We start from the raw sequence: 20241 nt of genomic DNA, 5'->3' as shown, positions 1-20241 counted from the left end.
CCCCATCTGTACTAAAAATACAAAAATTAGCCAAGGATGGTGGCAGGTGCCTATAATCCCACCTACTCGGGAGGCTGAGTCAAAAGAATTGCTTGAACCTGGGAGGTGGAGGTTGCAGTGGGCCAAGATTATGCCATTTCACTCCAGCTTGGACAAAAGAGTGAAACTCTGTCTAAATAAATAAATAAAAAAATAAAAATAAAAATAAAAAGGTCCTGTAACACTCATCTAGCACTTGTTATGAAGGGACTGTCTTGCTGTAGGGCTTTCCATGAAGGCTTGCAGGACATTTTAGGGATGGGCTCCATCACTTTTGCAGTCTAATGAGCATCCACATGACTTTCTCATATAAATTAGCACACCATCTTGAAGCTAAAAAGTCCACATGCTCATGTAGAGAGGCAAAATCATAGGTTATAGGAGAAGGATGAAGTTGCGTGTTATAGGTTATCAAGATCATGCATCAAAGAGTAAAAAAATGCCACACATGTATTTTATCTTCTGCACTACATTAACAAGCTCAAAGGTAATGTCACTGTATTAACAATCTTTTATTTATTTCAGTCCAGTGACTCATTTGATTGATGATACTTCTGCTGTATGCTGACCCAATTCCAAGTGCAATGAAATCACAAGAAGGAAATTAAAAAATAAACAAAAATTCCCACCAGAACGTTTATTCCCAAGATAAATTGGGAAACAATATCTATGAATATGATTAATGGATAAGCCCAAATCATGAATACCTCTATCATCTCTTTATTAGTAACTCACAGCAAGTTTGGTTCAATTCAGTCAAAGTTTGTTGCCTTTCTACAAATTGCTGCTGTATGAGTCTCTGGTGATAGAGAGAAGACAAAGACATGGTCGTGGGGTTAGAGTGCTTGGAATTTCTTAGCAGGCGGGCATGCTAGATAGATATAAATGCAGTATTCAAGAAGCTTATTTTCTTAAATACAGTGCTCATTTTTGAGGACAATACTCCAGAGGTATTTTAGTTGTGAGTGATGCTGAGGTTTGAATATGTATTTATGTAACTTCACTGTGAACTATTTTAATAACATTACATGTTATTCTTTTTATAAAATAGTATATAATTCTTCTTGTAGATCATTTTAAAAAACATAAAAAAATACATAAGAAAATAGAATCATATGTAAATCCTAGAGAGAGAACATTTTGGTATATTTTCATTGTTGTATTTCTCGTAGTTGAGATTATTGTACATGGAATTCTTTTCTTCCCTTTCCATCTACTATTATACGATTTTAATGTAATTATTATGCAATATTCAATGATAATGATATCTAATGTTTATGGATGCTAATGTATATGATATAATTTAACCCATGTGACAGTCCTACAAGGTAGGCATGTTCATGAACCCATTTTGCAGATGAAGAAACTGGGCAAAGTTCAGTGAGGGAATTTGTTCAAGATTTCACTATGATTAAAGCGGCTCTTGGGGTTGAACCAAGTCTGAATGATACCAAGCTCAGGTGCTTAACCAACAGGCTGTGCTGTGTCAGTTAAATTTTGGCTGTGAAAACAGAAGCCTCTCTGAGTTTTTTCACTATAAAGGAATTTGACATAGGGAATAAGGCTTATGCAATCTTTGTAAATGCCTCCCATTGGAAGGAAGCAATGGTCAGGAAGGCTCTAGATCTAGAAACTCAAATATTGCAGTGATACTACTACTACTGCGCTTAGCTGCTTGCAGCACCTGGGAGCTGCTGGCAAAGCCCCACACCAGCCATTTGCTGATACTCAGACAAATGGTATCAGATTGCTGATACCTAGGTCTTCTACTAGAAGCAATGGCCCATCTTTTTCTTCCGCAAACGTCACAAATGCCACCCCGATGATATCCAAACAAGCACTTGAGAAACGTGGTTTCCAGGTTTTCAGCCCCTGTGATACAGAGAAAAGCTTAGAAGGACAGAAAGGCTACTGAACATCTACAGATAATATCAGGCTCAAAGGTTATGAGACAAACCATGATTTTTTTTCTTTTTTCTTTTGAGACAGAGTTTCGCTCTTGTTACCCAGGCTGGAGTGCAATGGCGTGATCTCAGCTCACTGCAACCTCTGCTTCCTGGGTTCAAGCAATTCTCCTGCCTCAGCCTCCCGAGTAGCTGGGACTACAGGCGTGCGCCACCATGCCCAGCTAATTTTTGTATTTTTAGTAGAGATGGGGTTTCACCATGTTGACCAGGATGGTCTTGATCTCTTGACCTCGTGATCCACCCGCCTCGGCCTCCCAAAGTGCTGGGATTATAGGCGTGAGCCACTGCGCCCGGCCTAATTTTTTTTTTTTATCATTCTACATTTACGTTGTTTCCAGGCCTGTGGCTACAGGTTTCACTAGCTCATATGCCCACCTGCATATATCTTAACCACACACCCAATTTCAGTTCTCCCAGGGAGAACTGAATATGCAGGTGGGGATTTGACCCAGGGAGAACTGAAATTGGGTGTGTGGTTAAGATATATCCCAGGTGAGCTCACAGATGTTCTGCTCTTCCACTCCTGGCCCCCTGCCGATGCTTACTGTCCAAACAGCCGCTTGGGGGCAGCACCTCCCCGCTACCACGGATGTTGGCACCCCAGCATGGTGATGCTGGCTTGTTTCCCTAGGCTAGGCCTCCTTATCTTCCCAAAGCTACAGACCCTCAGGTTGCCAAAGCACATCTTCATCTGTCTTATGCTAAACCCAACCAAGGTTCTTCTCCAAGTGAAGAATGCTCTGCACTAAGTCTTCTAACTTCTTCCTTGAGTAGTAAACAGAGTTTCCAGGCCTCTATGTCTCATTTATGGAAACAGCTTCTTTAGTCTCTGAGGGTGATTCTCTCTCCCTGGTGGCTAGACTGACCTATGGAACTGGTCGGAGGCAGATGTCTCATTGTCTGCCACCTACTCATTTCTATCGCTTGATGTCCAAACTCTTAGAAACTCTTTCCTTGATGAAAATCAACTCACGGAAAAAAAAAACTCCAGTTAACTGCCATCTCTGACACTTCTTGAAACCTTAGGTTCAGAAACTTTCTGTGTATCTACTGCTACAATGAAAATTTTGGCCATTGCTCTTTATTCACATTCTCTTCTTAGAGAAGGCTGTGATACATATTGGCAAATTTCTTCCAAAAGATCACACCAATTTATGCTTCTACCATCCAGTGACAGTGTATGTATTTGTACCCTGGTAACTGCACTCTCCACTGAATGGAATTTTGCCTTTCTATTGAGACATTATATTTATGTGTGTGTGTGCATGCATATGTATATGTGTGTGCATGTATATATATACATATATATATATACATGCATATGTATATGTATATGTGTGTGCATGTATATATATACATATATATATATTTATGAATGTGTATTTCCCTCAGGATGTTTTGTTCACCATATTAAAATGAATTATGCCCCAATTCTCTCTGCTGTATCCTTGAGACTCCAAAACACTGAGCCTTCCAAAAATGTGAGAACAGCAACAGCCCCAACATATCTCTTTAGTCCGTTGTAATTGTGATAATTGCAGCTGTTGATTGATTGCAAGGTATTCTTCCAGAGGTCGAAGGGTTGTGTCGCTAAGGAGTAGGTTTAAATGCAAGTGACCAAAAAACCAAAATAATAGTGGCTTAAACTAGATAGATTTTTTGTTTCTCTGTCATCTAGTGACAAAATCAGTAGTAAATCAGGCCAAAGCTGGTATGAGATCTCTGGAACCCAGGTTTTTTTTCTTAATTCTCAAATTTGCATCCACATTCCATCCAGCAAGAAGAAGAAAAGGGAAGAAAAATATGTTTCTTCCTTCAAAAGACATTTCTTAGAAGCTGCATGGGTAACCCCCAAAATATAGGTAAGTTTAGCTGCAAGAAAGTGTAGGAAATTAAGTCTTTATTCGATGTAATTGTTTTCCATCTAAAAATCAGAGAAGTTAAGCAAAGAACAGATATAAAGAAACAAATAGAAGGCTCTCATGTGAAGGTATATAAGTTATGATGTCTGTTCTTAAATTACCCACAGTTTACTTATTTCCTGGAAAGCCTGTATTCCTCTTTTACATGGTAAACACAATGTTATGGATAATGGCCTGTTTCTTTATTTCTTTTAATTATAGTCTGATTTTCCTTTGACATAGATTATGGTTTCAGAGATAATTCAAATTCTTTTTGGACTTCAAGTGGCTGAAGTTTCTTGTACTTTATTTTCTTTCCTAGCCCAGCCTCTCTGTCTGGCCATTAATTAATCTGAGAATAAACACTCAAATGCAGCTGGTAAGTTGTGAGCCTGAAGATTTGTTTCACATCTTTTTTTTTGACAAAAGAAATGTGGAAGTGTACTAAAACATGAGGAAGCAAAGAAGCTGAGAAAGAGGGAAATACAGACAATGAATACAACCTCCATTATCCAAATAAAAAAACATAGTTTGACCATTCCAGGGAAGTTTAATGGAAGCTGTACATCAGTGGGCTCAGGGCAGTTTACAGAGGCAGGGTTTCACCATGGTACTGTATGTATCTTGTACATCTCATAAAATGCACAACAGTAAAAAATTAAGATAATATAATTTCATAAGTTACTGGTGAGATCAGTAGAGATGGTGATATAAGCTTTATTGACTAGCAACCTTAAACAAATAACAGGTATGTCTTGAGCAATGAATCCCAGAAGTGTTGCTTATCACTCATAGCCACTTGGCAAATGGTGTTTCTGCTGTCCAATTGGCTGGGAAAAACTTTCCTATTTAATTTCACATTCATCTTTATTTCTAGCTTTCTCATCTTTCACCTGAACCATGTACATATGCAATGTGCCTTACTCAAGAAGCATTTTCTAAATGAAGCAATTTGTGTATAGTTGATACCCAATTCGGATACATACATTGATTGAGGGCTTTTGCCTGAGGATTGTATTACTAGAATGTGCCTTTAAAAAAATCCATATACCACATCTAATAGGATGGCTATTAAAAAAATCAGAAAACAAGAAGTATTGATGAGGATGTGGAAAAACTAGAATTCTCATACACAGCTGGGGGAATGTAAAATGATGCAGTCTTTATAGAACATATTAGTTTGGTGGTTCCTTAAAGAGCTAACCATAGAATTATAGTATGATCAAGAAATTCCACTCTGAAAAAGAATTGAAAACAAGAACTCAAACACACACTTGTATGTCAATATTCATTGCAGCATTATTCACAATAGCCAGAGATGGAAACAACCCAATGGTCCAGCAGCACATGAATCAATAAACAAATGTGGCACATATGTACAATGGAATATTAGTCAATCATGAAAAGAATGAAGTTCTGTTATATGCTACAATGTGAATGAAACCTAAATACATTATACATAATGAAATAAGCCAGACACTATTGGACAAATATCGTATAATTCCACTTATATGAAATATCTAGAATAAGCAAATTTATAGAAAGAATGTAGATTAGAGATTACCAGTGGCCTAGGGGAGGGGGAAAAGGGAGTTATAGTTTAATGAGTACAGAGTTTCTATTAGGTGTGATTAAATAGTTGTGAAGAAAGATGGTGATGATGAATGCATAATAAGATGAATGTAATTAATGCCACTAAATTATACATCTAAAATGGCTAAAATTACAAATTTTATTGTATGTAGTTTGCCATAATAAAAAACATTTACTTTAATCTTTCACATTTAAATGGGGTTATGGTTGGGATTGGTCCCCATCAAATCTCATGTTGAAATTTCGTCCCCAAGGTGCTGGTGTTGATAAGCGGGTCCTAGTGGGAGGTGTTTGGGTCACAGGGAAAAATCCCTCATGAATGGCTTAATGCCATTCTCATGGTAGTGAGTGATTCTCCCTCTGGCCGACTGGATTAGTTCTTATAGGAATGTTCCCACAGGAGTGGTTTTTATAAAGCCAGGATGCCCATCGAGTTTTTCCTGTTTGCAGGTGTCTGCTTCCCCTCTGACCTCCATCACGTTATGATGCAGCTCCAAAGCCCTTACCAGAAGCCGAACAGGTGCTGGCACCATGCTTCTTGTACAGCCTGTAGAACCATGAGTTAATATACCTCTTTTCCTCATAAATTACTCAAGCTCAGGTATTCTGTTATAGCAACACTAAACAGACTAAGACAAATAGTATTACTACATTTTATAGTTTACAAAGGATTGCCATATCTCATTTAATCCTCATAGCCCAACAAAGTGGGAAGAATATCTAGTAATCCCTGAACCCACCTGACCCCTATTTGACCCGATCTTGCTTTAATGATGATAAAGCTGAAGTTTAGAGAACCTACTTAGTGAGTTGCAGAGCCAGCATTGGTACCCAAGTCCTTAGATTCCCTGCTCAAGGTTCAAGTGTTGGTCCTCTTAGGAATTCAAGCCTTGGAAATCCTTCTGAAGTCATGGATCTACAGGTGCCCTTACCCTAGCTGTCACTGTAGACGTTTACCCTCTGGATAAGATTGGCCTTCACCTCACCTCCACTTCAGGCATCTGAATATCTGAATGGTTGTTTGCAGTGTATGAATTCAGCCAAAACAGGCCTGGAAAGAGATTTGACTTCAGAGTTCAAGGTGCTCTATTCAATAAGATGAAGATGCACAGGGAGAAGATATCCAAAATATTAAGTATTTATCTAGAGCGGATATAATGACTCCCAACACTGGGGCACAAGGTGAATCAGCATGGGAAATTAGGACTTAAGACATCCTGGGAATTGTTGTTCAGGGCCTAACACTTTAAGAGTCACTGGAAGCCCTTTCTACCTGTTTAATCCTCACAACCATGGGGTAAGAAGAGGGCAGAAAATGTTTTCCATATTTTATAGCTTAGGGAAGGTTAGTTCTTGTCTAAGGTCATCCAGTCAGAGGGGACCAAGATGAAAATAGAACTCAGGTGTCCTGACTTCAAGACCAGGGCTCTTTCCATTAGGTTGCAGCTGACTGCTTCTAGGAGACCACGTCCAATGCCCAGTAAATGCCATGTAGAAGGCGGCTGTTACTATTCTAAGTTTCATGTGGGGGATGGGGACAGCCAAGAGTGGAGTGTGGGGATGCCATCCTGGATATGGAGTCCTTTTTCATGACTTATGCCACTCTAACTGGCATAAACAAGACATAGCTGAAGATTAAATGTCCTGAACATTATTAGCCCATTAGATTTCTTGACACATTTTCCCGTAATGCTGTCTTGTTTACATTCCCAATCAGGTTCTGCTTACCAAGTTTCTAAAATATTCATGAGGAGTTGTCCTCTTCCTTGCCAGTCCCCAAGGAGCAAACATTTTCATGTATACTTTGGGAAGAAAAACGTGTTTATTTTTAATTGAAAGCTCAAGTAGCCAAGAAGACATTGCTTTACCACTTCTACCCTTGCTTTGTGGGACCAACTTGTCCCAGTCTGCCCAGAACTTTCCTGGCTGAAAGTCTGTGTTCTCCCTTTAATCTAGGGCAAATTGGGGTGGTCCGTCACCCTACCATGGTCCTAATTTTCTTCATTAGTTCCCCTCCTTGAATCCATATCCCTTCTGTTACTACATTTAAGACTAGCTTTTGAGAACTGGATCCTGCTAGGGTTCAGCGCTTGATCACAGCAAACTGGAATCTTAGGAATTAGTCCTGGGCAGAGGGTGATGTGGCTTTTTTGGCTTTCCCAGCCTAGGCATGTTGTGTTCATTGCAAGCAGTTTCTTCTTTCTGCCTCTGCAGGTGATGAACCCAACAATGTAAAATGCTTTGTCCTCACTAAAAAGACATTCTGTGGCTCAGTTACATCCAACAAAGGCAGATGGATTGATGAGTTGGCTTGATGACCTTTTCTCTGTAAGACAAGAAGACTCCCCAGGAAGGTGAAATGCAGACTTTTTTAGGTCCTGGGCTTCTTGGGGTGAGATTTGAAACCCAGGAAAGGAAGAGAGTGGCTGTGGCTGGTCAGAAGCAAGAGGAGGAGACGCTGGTGCCGTTCACTCTCGCCAGCAGGAAACTGGGACTAGCCCATGGCCCCAGGGAAAATTCTTAATATTTTCACTGTAGAACATCTAGTAAAGCCAGACGGGAAGCAATTACTGACAAGGTCAGTCTATGAAGTGAGGTAATTGAGAAAATTCAGCACAAACCAGTTTGTCCTTCATTTCTCTTAGCAAAGTAGATTTGATGATTTTGGCTGGCTTTACCCGGCGGGTGATTGTCGCAGCAGGTTGGGTGAGGCACTGTGCTAGCAGAGAGGTCAAAGCACTGACTCAGACGCCCCCTTCTCAAGTGTCCCTGTTTTCTTAGGAAGAAGAGTTCGCTGTCCATGGTTAGAGCAGCCTGCCTTTCTGACCTGTGACAGGGCATTTGCTGTGCTGGATTTGTTGTTTCGGGGCATGACGATTTGACAGCTCCGGAGAGGAGGACAACCTAGTAGCATTTCAGCTTTCACTGCCTCTCCAGGGGTTTTAATGATAGAGATGAATTCACTGCATGTGTGCAGGGGGTTATGTAAGCTGCAAGCAGTAGCGCAGAGCGGAGAATGGGAAGGCATGCGGGGGCGGCACCGCAGTGCAGATCAGAGCTTGGAGGCTGGGCTGAGTTCACAGCACACGGAGGTGCAGCGCCTGCAGGATGCAATGCAGAGCCAGTCCGAGAGCCTGCAGCAGGGGCGGAGGGGCAGCTTAGGAGCTTCCTCATTTGGCCATATTCAGAGGGGAGGGCTGGGAATGGCGGGGGAAAACTGCCTTACTGGGGCTGGTTTGTGACAACGGCTGGGGGATGAACTGTGGGAGGTTGCTGAGGAGACAGAGGGGAGAGGGAAAGGCCAGACAGAGGCCCTGGAGCTGCGGTGGAGGGGTGACGCATTAAAGCAGCAGGCCCCTGTAACTGATTAGCTGAACAGTTTCGCTTTGTGGGCTTCTCCTCTGTCGGCTCAATCTACTCCTTCCTCCCCACCGCCCTCGCCCCACCCCCCGTCCTCCAAATTCTTTCTTCCTTATAATCTCAGCCAGACTCCTCCCCATCTTGGACTTTCCTAAACCATGGGCCCACCCAGCACCTAGTAAATAATAGCTCTCCTTGATGTCTCAATGGGGTGATGGGCAGATATCTCTGCTGGAGTCATCATGTTTGAGGATGCTCAGAATCTCAGCTGAGTGGCCACCTCCACCTAACGACAGTCTGCCCCAAGCCCACAATCCTTATTTGAGCTTATTCTGCGTAAGGAACTGGGTTAAGTCCTTCAGGGAATGTTGCTGCCCTCTGTGGCTTGCAGGATAATGATAAAAAATAGGACAAGAGCTCAGATAGATAAAGCATCCAGCTGAATAGGGTACCTGAACACCGCGAGAAAGATGCGAAGTGTGTGTGTGTTTCTATAGGCTCAAACACCTAACACATATTTCCTTCCAGCTGATTTACTGCTTTGCAGGAATAGGATATGAATTATTTTTTCTGACCTCTAAATCCAATGGGGTTTTCAATAGGGTGAAGGGTAGAGGTACATCTCAGTTTCTATCCAACTTCAATATATTTACTCTCTTTTTGATCTAGTAAAGAAAGCTTGCCTTTAAAATCAGACAGACCTGGGCATAAATCTTGGCACTGCCACTTACATGCTTTGTGACATTGGGCAAGTAACCCCACTTGCCATCTGTTTTTGCATCTGTAAAACAGGGATTAAATAAAAAGTAGTTAAGGGGCACAGGTTCTGAGGTTAAACTGTCTGGGCTTGAATCCAGAAATCACCAAATACCATGTGATTTTGGGTAGATTGCTTAACTTCCTGGTGCCTCAGTTTCTTCATCTGAAATATGGGAATAATAATAGCACCTATCTCATAAGGTTACTGTAATAATGCAGTATGTCAATACATGCAGAAAGCTTAAAATAGTGGCTGTCAGAGTATCTTCTAATAATGATGGAAAGAGTATCAGTCACATCACAAGGATCCATGAGATATCAATTTGACAGCATACATCAAGATACCCGGAAAATACATAAGAATATCTCTGAATATCTTCTTCCCTTATTTATCATGAGTTAGGAAATCACAGAAAAGCCTTCTGTTCCAACATTCTGTGGCACATAATTTAATATGAACAGATAATTTTTTATTTTTTGCCACTTTTTAACAAAATGGAAAGTTAATTTGATATAGTGAGTGATTACTAATTTAATAAAATAGCTGTTAACATTAAGCAAAAAAGTTATGCTAAAGTACAGTTTTCAAAAAGGTAAAATCATGACTCACATGCAAATGTAACATGAATAAATGTCAAAAATTTTACTTAACCCATTAATTAATTAGGGAATGAGTAAGATGCTAAAATGAGTTCAAGGAGAATTTGAAGAATACACAAACACACACAAGCAGGAATGCTGAAATGAATTTGATAAAAAGATAGAAAACTGATTAATAGCCTACAATGCAATAAAGTAAAATGTTCGGAGTTACTTTTTTTTTTTTTAACAGGATGAAAATCAGTCAAATTTCTACCAATCTACTTGCATTTCTTTACATAAGCATCATTTTCTTTACTCTCAGTTTTCTAAAACTCAAATTCTATTCCTTCAGAGTTGTAAAATTAGCTAGTGAATGAACAGTCAAAAGTGCACACCCTGTGGAATCAGATGACTCCCCCGAGAGTCTGCTAGCCGATGCTCATCCCCTCACAGAAACAGCCCCCAGACCCTCATAATTCAAAGCAAATCAAAAGAGAAAATACCTTCGGAGTTAGAGGAGTTTAATTAGTGAAAAGTATACTTGTCAGTTGATTCTATAAAATAAAGAGAATCTGCATATGTGTTGTTATCTTGTCACACACGCTGGATTCCTACGTTCAGGACCACCATCCATCAGATGTGAGACACGTAGAGGCCACTGAAGTGAGGGCTGGTACCAGAGGCTGCTCTTTGCTGACTGACTTCTCAGAGAGACTCCATGGCCTGATAACTCTTCCAGTGGCATTGCAGGCTTGAGAGAGAAATCATGCCACAAGTCTCCAGGCCCTGTAACAGGAAGCCCAGGAGGACTGGAGAGATCTAGGCCCCTGGGAGTTTGATGGACGCTAAGCTGCTGGGCCACAGAACAGGGTAGCTCTCTCCTCTGACTTCTTCCTGGGGCTCCCAGGAGTGCCCATCACAAGTCCCTGAGCCATATTCATATTAATACGTTTAGGCCTGGCGCGGTGGCTCACCCCTGTAATCCCAACACTTTGGGAGGCCGAGGCAGGCAGATCATGAGGTCAGGAGTTTGAGGCAAGCCTGGCCAATATGGTGAACCACCGTCTCTACTAAAAATACAAAAATTAGCTGGGCATGGTGGCATGCGCCTGTAGTCCCAGCTACTCAGGAGGCTGAGGCAGAAGAATTGCTTAAACCCAGGAGGTGGGGGTTCCAGTGAGCTGAGATCATGCCACTGTAATCCTGCCTGGGCAGCAGAGTGAGACTCTGTCTCCAAACAAAATAAACAAACAATCAAAAAACCAAAAAGAAGGTCAGTCTCCAATCATAAAGCAGCAGATCTCTGTGACTTTTTAAACCACTTTGGTATAATCATGGGCTAGTAGGGATGCTAAAAATGATCATGATTAGGGCTCCCTGGAAAGTTTTCTCCAAGAACCCAGGCTGAGTCTGTCCTTACTTTCCAGGAGGGAGTCAGCTTTGTTCCCCAAAGCAAGGCCTGGGAGCTCCCTGGGAGTCGATCGCTTTGAGTGTTACTTCCAAACTCATGTGGATGAACGAGTACACTTAGATCATCAGTGGGCCAAATGCTGTCTTTTCTCCTTTTTTTGAAGGTGAGATAAGCCAGTTTCTCAGTCACCACTGGGAGGAGAGAGGGGGAGGGAGAGATGGCAGATACAGAGGCTCTTGGTTTGAGATACTGAGTGATACAGTGAATTGACCACAGTGCTTCTCTATTCCTTTTGAGTTTGGGGGAACCAGGGGGAAGGGAGGGAAAACATAGTGGAGTAAATCAAGTATGATTTATTCATGGACTGGCAAAGGAGCTCTCTCTTCCTTGCTTGGGCCGAATAATTAAGTCTAATTAATGGAAAGTGATTGTAGAGGGAGTTCAGAGCCTATTTCCAGTTGTCATTACCCAAAGACAGCAATCAAAATGTAGATGAGCTATCTCTATCTTACCCCAGGAGGGAAACTCGGCTTCTTGATAATGAAGGGGAAACGGCAAATGGATGCTGCTTGTGGCTTCCCTATCCACAGTGGCCGCCAGGGTGGCGGTGGGGGATGGAGGGCTAGCAGACCCACTTTGTGTTCTGAAATGGTGCCACCCTGTCTCCACTGTCTGCTGTCTGCCAGGGCAGGCTAAGTGCTGCACTAATGTTCTCTTCTCACACTGCTGGGAGAGAGGTAAGAGGCCAAGGAGTCTTGTTGCTTCCTCTCTTCACCCCAACCTCAACCAAGATGAGCAGCTAAGTGGCTTTCTCCAAAGTGCACCAGACGATCGGGATTTTTAGCCAGAAAGGGCACTTTGGAGCATTGCAGTTTGGCAGCATTGGAGATTCACTCTCATTCTGACCTTCAATCTAAATAATTAGAGCCTTCTCTACTAAACAAAGAAGATCTGGGGCAGCACGGGACGGAATTAGAAATAACCACCGGGATATCTGAGCCCAGCCCGAGGAGGACAGCCCAGTGCTATAACCCAAACGGGAGAAAACAGATCAGCCGGAGGCAGACATCTTCTGAATCTACATTTGTCATTATTATTTTTGAAAACCAGAAAAATGACTCCCAACCAACCCCTCTAAACACAAATCAGCCTGGGATGAAATTGCCAGAACACCTCCTTCCCTGACAGGATCATAAATTAACCGTGGGCTGCAGCAGCTGCTGGGGCATCACTCTGGCCGCTTCCAGCCTGTCCCGGGAGAGCCCCCAACAGTCCCTCCCTCCCCGCCTATGTCAGCGCCGCTAAATTTAGCTCTTCCAGCATGTGCACAGTTTATATTTAGTGCCTAAAAGTCAGAGTTCAGTGTACAATTCATCAAGTCATCAGCCATCCCTCTATTCAAGCGACACAACATAGAAAAACCCTTCCAAAAGACTCACTTGCTTTCCAGAAGGGGTAGATGCCATTTTAAGGAGGAATTCACTGGGCCAGAGGGCTTTTCTGCTCACCCTGGTGTGTGAGGAGTGCCAGGTAGTGCCAGGCCTGGAGTGGGACTGGGTGGAGGGGTGAAGAGGGGAGGGAGCAGGACCACTCAGAGAGTGGACCGCAAACCCTGCTACTCTCAGTATCTGCTGAAATTCAGGCAGCTGGCTGTGGGTCTTAAGGGCCCTGCTTAACTGTCACTTTCTGATGGGAGCTTGCCTTGAGACCCTGCAAACAAATTAGGAACCACCCGCTGCACACAATGTTTTCTCTGCCACTCTCAATAGCAGCAAGCAAATCACCAGATGTTGCTGAAATGCAGGTTCCATTTGGTATGTTCAGGGTAAGGCCTCACATCCTGCACTTCTAACAAGCTCCCAGGAGATTCCCAGGTCCACAGTTGAGAGGCAAGGGCTCCGCTGTAATCGCCTGGCAACGTGCTATCTTCTGTCACAGACCGTAAACTCCCTGAGGGCACTGACCTCACATGCCCCCTGGTACATAGTCAGTGCTCAGCAAATACTTTTAATGTATGAAAACAGTGATCTGACTCCTCAGGAAAGTCTTCTAATGCAATCTTCTATTTTGGTTCACTAGCAACAGCAGCAGCTAAAACACATAGGACTTTATCATTTACAAAGCATTGTGAAGTGTACTCTAATCCTCATAGTCACCTCACGAAATATTGTTGTTGTTACTTTAAAGTAATTTTATTTTATTTTTTTATTGTACTTTAGGTTCTGGGGTACCTGTGCAGATCATGCAAGACTGTTGCATAGGCACACACATGGCAAGGTGGTTTGCTGCCTCCATTCCCATCCCTACATCTGGCATTTCTCCCCGTGTTTTCCCTCTCCAACGTCCCACCCTGCTGCTGTCCCTCCCTTGATGCCCCCCAACAGACCCCAGTGGGTAACGCTCCCCTTCCTGTGTTCTTATTGTTCAACACTATGAGTGAGAACATGTGGTGTTTGATTTTCTGTTCTTGTGTCAGTTTGCTGAGAATGATGGTTTCCAAATTCATCCATGTCCCTACAAAGGACACAAACTTATCATTTTTTATGGCTGCATAGTATTCCATGGTGTATATGTGTCACATTTTCCTTGTCCAGTCTATCGTTGATGGGCATTTGGGTTGTTTCCAGGTCTTTGCTATTGTAAACATAGTGCTGCTATGAACATACATGTGCATGTGTCTTTACAATAAAATGATTTATAATCCTTTGGGTATATACCCAGTAATGGGATTGCTGGGTTAAATGGTATTTCTGGTTCTATATCCTTGAAGAATCGCCACACTGTCTTCCACAATGGTTGAGCTAATTTATACTCCCATCATGTAAAAGTGTTTCTATTTCTCCACATCCTCTCCAGCATCTGTTGTCTCCAGATTTTTTAATGATCGCATTCTGACTGGCATGAGGTGGTATCTGAATGTGGTTTTGATTTGCATTTCTCTAATAATCAGTGATGATGAGCATTTTTTCATATGTTTGTTGGCCTCATATATGTCTTCTTTTGAAAAATGTCTGTTCATATACTTCTCCCACATTTGGGTGGGTTTGTTCATTTTTTTCTTGTAAATCTGTTTTAGTTCTTTGTAGATTCTGGATATTAGCCCTTTGTCAGATGGGTAGATTACAAAAATTTTTTCCCATTCTGTTGATGGCCAGTTCATCCTAGTGATTGTTTCTTTTACTTGGCAGAAGCTCTGGAGTTTAATTAGGTCCCATTTGTCTATTTTGGCTTTTGTTGCCAATGCTTTTGGTGTTTTAGTCATGAAGTCCTTGCCTATGCCTATGTTTTTGCCTGAATGGCTTTGCCTAGCTTTTCTTCTAGGGTTTTTATGGTGTTAGGTCTTATGTTTAAATCTTTAATCCATCTAGAGTTAATTTTAGTGTAACGTATAAGGAAGGGATCCAATTTCTGCTTTCTGCACATGGCTAGCCAGTTATCCCAACACCATTTATTAAACAGGGAATCCTTTCCCCATTGATTGTTTTTGTCAGTTACATTTGTGTGCAGATAGAGTTCATTATGTAGTAAAGAGATGAAACATTGGAGAGAGGGAAATCCTTGAGAAGGTAAAAGGGAATGGAACTTAGAGCACATATATTGGGGTTGACTTCAGCTTAAAGCATGGAGTTCATGCATTGTAACAAGAGTGAAGACAGTGCATATAGGTAGACTGGTTGATGGGAGCACATGGGTGTTCTGTTATCAGCTGTGAATATAAGATGAGGAATTGTTGTAGTTTGAAGTGGGAGGTAAAGGTGTGAAATTCTTGTCTTGAAGAGAGGGAGATTGAATGAAATATATATATATAAAATAGAATGAGAAGGTACCACAAAAGGGCCCAGGGAGGTTAGTAGCTGTGCATTGCAAGTGACAGAAGTTAGCCTGGCTGTGTGTTTTCTCTAGCGGGGCTGGAGGTTCAGAGAGAAAAGGGTGCCCCATCATCTCTCTTCTTTTCCTTATTTTTACCTTGCCTCACACAAAGCTCTTGAAGTTCTTGGCTGTTTGCTCCAAGCTTTGAGTTCAATCCTGGATGAGAACTGGGGGTTGAAGACAGACAGCACTTTCTTTGGAATGTCTGCTCTTCCTGCCAGTCAGCATTCATCTGGCAGGCTGGCCTTTGACTGCACTGGTATTTTAAGCATTCAAATGTGTTCTAAGACAGTCTGGCAGCCATTCTATGTAAGTCAAGCCACTGCCCTTTACACCAGAGGGAACTTAGGGACCCTGGAAATCCTCGGTCAGCAGAGCCTGGTTGGAACTACAATGAAATCCATTTGCCCAGGGACACTAATAGACACAATTCAGAGGTAAACAGATTTGGAGCTTTCATTTAAGTAAAAAAGAATGTCAAGGAAGGAAGCATCTAGGATAGGAGTAAAGTTTGGCTATGACAAATGAAACAGGCTTCAGATAAAAATGGTCTCCACCACCACCCAAAAATAAAGCATATAGTGTAGATGAGATACAGGGTCAACCTATACCCTGTCACCTAGATATGTACTGATGTCCTCATCTCTGTGAGCCAGGAATCATAATAGAAATTACATTATAGAGTAGTTTTATATTAATACCTAAAAGGTACTTGGAACATTATTTGATGGAGTAAAGCTCAATACATACTAGAAAACATAATAGTACTGATAAATAATTCATATTATTTTATTATTATGTCTTGGCTAGTACTGAGCTCCTTTTTGTTTCTGTGTCTTTTCTTAGGCTGTGAAGAAAATCTTATTTAAATAAACAACAAAAATTAATAGACTGATTAATGTGGTTCCTGTACAAGGATGGTATCCACATCTATCAAGCACATCACAAATGTGATGTGGAGGTAATGTCAGGTAGTAAGAAGGTTCATGGTTTTGAGCCAAAGACCCCCTCAGCCAGCCCAGGCATTTAGCCAACCTATTTAACCTTCAAGAACCTTACCTCTTTGATGTGCTAAATGGAGAAAATAATATTAATTTTTGAGATTTTTATCAGAGTTAAATAAATCAATATATAGAATGTACTTTGAACTATGTCAGGTACATAGTATGCAGTAAACAATGGTAGCTATGATTATTGATAATTCTGGTGAATCCTCAGTGGAAAAAATCCTTCCTGTTCTTTTCCAGCTACAGAAATCCTCTTCACCCCTCCCAGGACCAGCCTCTGAAAGGATCCTGTCCAGATTCTCCTAGTTTCTTCCTCTTGGCTTCTGTTAACACGTTGCTCATGCTTCTAGTGCATCATTTTCCCCCTCGGTTAATTTTGAAAGTCTTTTTCCTTGTATGTCTGTCTTGTGAGCTAGATTTAATGTTTTGTTTTTTTTTAAAAAAATTCCATCTATAGACAGCCGGGCACAGTGGCTCACACCTGTAATCCCAGCACTTTGGGAGGCCGAGGCAGGCAGATGACGAGGTCAAGAGATCAAGACCATGGTGAAACCCCATCTCTACTGAAAAATACAAAAATTAGCTGCGTGTGGTGGTGCTCACCTGTGGTCCCAGTTACTCGGGAGGCTGAGGCAGGAGAATTGCTTGAACCCAGGGGACAGAGGTTGCAGTGAGCCAAGATCTCAACACTGCACTCCAGCCTGGCACCTGGCAACAGAGCAAGACTCTGTCTCAAAAAAAAAAAAAAAAATACGTATATAGACTTACAACTCAGCGGAGAGGCTAGGATGTAGTAACCATCCAACAAATATTTATAGAATTAATTGAGAGTTCTCTCTAATCTCCAACCAGGGAAACTGACCTACATTTAGAAGAAACTCCTTCCCCCTCTTTCCTCAAATTTCCCTCTCAGAATTTTGGGAACAATATAGAGTAGTGACTGAACATATGGTCTCTGAAGTCAGTAGACCTCTTCTGAAATTCCATTTCAGCAATTGGCATAGTGTTGCAAGGAAGGAGGGCATACACAAAATGCAACCAGCGCATAGTAGAAGACCAGCGTTTACTAGTCTCATTCGATCTTGGAGCGCAAGGATGGCATACCTGGCTCCAGTCAAGAAAAGATCATTGTCCAGGCAGGACAGAAAGGAAACAAACTGTTCCTAGGTTGTCTCAGCTACTTTCTGCACCAGCTGATCAAAGTAATTAGAGCAGGTAAGAATTTAGTAAAGACAGGCAAAAAAATAGATCCTTCTTCCTTGCCAGGGATAGGATAGCATGTTACGAAAATATCACTTAAAACTCTGAGGACAGGCATTAGTCATCAGATCTCCAGTTACTGAAAGCATCTCAGGCTTGATGTAGGAAACTGGCTGTGAAATGGAAGGTCAGACAGAGGAGGACCTCTTCATCACTTAAGCTGCTGCTGGGCTCTTCTCTGCCACCAGCTGGGTTCATTTTATCAGTATCCAAGAAGAAAGGAACAGGAGCTATAACACACACATCAGTGCAGTGTAATGGAAAGAAAAGTAGATTCAGATCCTGGGTTTATCACTTACTAGCTATGAGGCTTTTTCAAGTTACTTAATCTCTGTGAATATCATTTTCCCAAAGATGAGCAAATTAGAGATGATGTAATACACATACTATGTACTTGCTAACTGGTAACTTCGTCATTACTGTGCACCTGATTCTTTCAAATTAGAGATGCATAATCAAATCTAACTAAGCATAAACAAAATCAATTTCAGTTGAAAGATTCTGATTATTACTAGTTTGGAATATGGGCCTTCTGAGACTCTTTGTGCCTGGAACAAAATCTTATGAGTCAGTAAAGTTGGTTTCTTTCTATTCTGGATCTACTTGCCGTACCTCAAATCTCAGCTTAGAATTTTCTTGAGATTGTTTTTAGGGGCATGAGCTGAGGCATGGGAAGACAGTAATACTCACTTGCTCCTACTGTAGAGAAAACTGCTCAAGGGCACATGTCCCACTGATGGTGGATTAGTGATGCCATCTTCCTTCATGAAGGACAACGCTATTAATATCGCAATGACTCACACTGTGACTCTCCAGGCATTTGACGGATGGTAGAAATAAATGTAAAAGAATGTGGCGTATGGTAGAGAAGGGCTCAGACCTAGATAGATTTTTTTTTGAGACGGAGTCTCAGTCTGTTGCCAGGCTGGAGTGCAGTGGCTCAATCTCAGCTCACTGCAACTTCTCCCTCCTGGGTTCAAGTGATTCTCCTGCCTCAGCCTCCTGAGCAGCAGGGACTACAGGTGTGCGTCACCATGCCCAGCTAATTTTTGTATTTTTAGTAGAGACAGAGTTTCACCATGTTGGCCAGGATGGTCTCAATCTCTTTCCCTCGTGATCTGCCTGCCTTGGCCTCCCAAAGTGCTGGGATTACGAGCGTGAGTCACTGTACCTGGCCTAGATAGAATATTTTAAATGGGCAGTAGCACCTTTAGCTTTGAGAGATGAGAAACATGGAGGTCACTGGTGGGCTTAACTAAGGCTAGGAGAGAGAGGTAAATTAGAGACAGAGTTAGAAAAGGAACAAGAAGAAAAAGAAGGAATGAGATCAATAAAGGAGAGACATATTAACAGAGAAAGAAAAAAAGTGACTTGAGGAAGAGGCAAGAAAAGAGTGACCTTATTTAGAATTGAAGCTCAAGCTATGGGGATGACCAATGAAAGACAATTAAATTTGTAAAATATACTCAGAGGTCAAACAGGTCCCAGAAAGAAGGTATTTAGGAACATCTAACTCAGTGGTGAGATGTTTTGGTGAATTTGACGAAATTCACGGACAAGAAAATGCATGTAAATTAGAACTTCTTTGTACAATTTTATGGAGTTTATAGATTTCCTAAAGCCAATCTGTGGATCCCCTCTTAGGAGATCTTGTTTTATGTGTTTATATACATCATTCTGAGACAGCAATAAATGTAGTTTCCTCAAGCAGATCTGAAAGTCAAAACAAAAAGCTTACTAATATTTTCTTGGGGTCTTCTCCACAGCATGAATGTCATTTTTCAAATCTAGCTGTGGTCATATTTAAATATTTAGTCAATTCAGGCATATTTTTTTAATTTCAGTTTTTTTTTGAAAGTTACTATTAGTAAATGGTCCAAGGGTTCTGGGCTAAACAAAAGAAGATTGTGACTTCGAAGAACAAAATTTACCTTCTGAGTGTCAGACTTTTTCAGGTCAAAAGGAAGAGGTCCATTGGAGTCTCCTCAAGTGACAAGGTTTGTTTTACGTATACACAACAAATTGAGGAGAATAGAAGTTTCACATGGTGTCATGAAGGAAAGGAAAGACAGTTGTTTAGGAACTGGGTCATCTGGGTTAGTGTAGGTTGAACCCCCTGATTTTCTAGTCCCCCCAGCAGCAGGAGTCTGTTATTTCCCCTCTCGGGCTTCCCCTTGGTGGTGCCTTTGATATCGTCTGTCATTCCCCCTGCTGCCGCCACCTCTTTCTCTTCAACAGATTTTGCCTGCTCAGCCTTTTGCTTTGCTGTTTTCTCCCTCCAAGTTTTTTTTGTATTCTTTTTCCCATTTTTAAGTGCTGACCTCTTTGAATGTATTCCAGATTGCCCATGAAAGCCGCTGATGGCTCCTTATTCACCATCACTTGTGATGGAGCCCTTCATGGTTATTCCACAGCAGCGGCTCCTGAGGCCTGTGTCCACCCTTGGCCAGTCTCTGTGACCAGTGTCACCATCATGTAGTCAGAGTCCTTCA

The sequence above is a fragment of the Sapajus apella genome, unplaced genomic scaffold (genome assembly GCF_009761245.1).
Source record: "Sapajus apella isolate SASKATOON/1434 unplaced genomic scaffold, GSC_monkey_1.0 scaffold25, whole genome shotgun sequence".
NCBI classification, from domain to species: domain Eukaryota; kingdom Metazoa; phylum Chordata; class Mammalia; order Primates; family Cebidae; genus Sapajus; species Sapajus apella.
Note: the sequence above shows the minus strand (reverse complement) of the source record.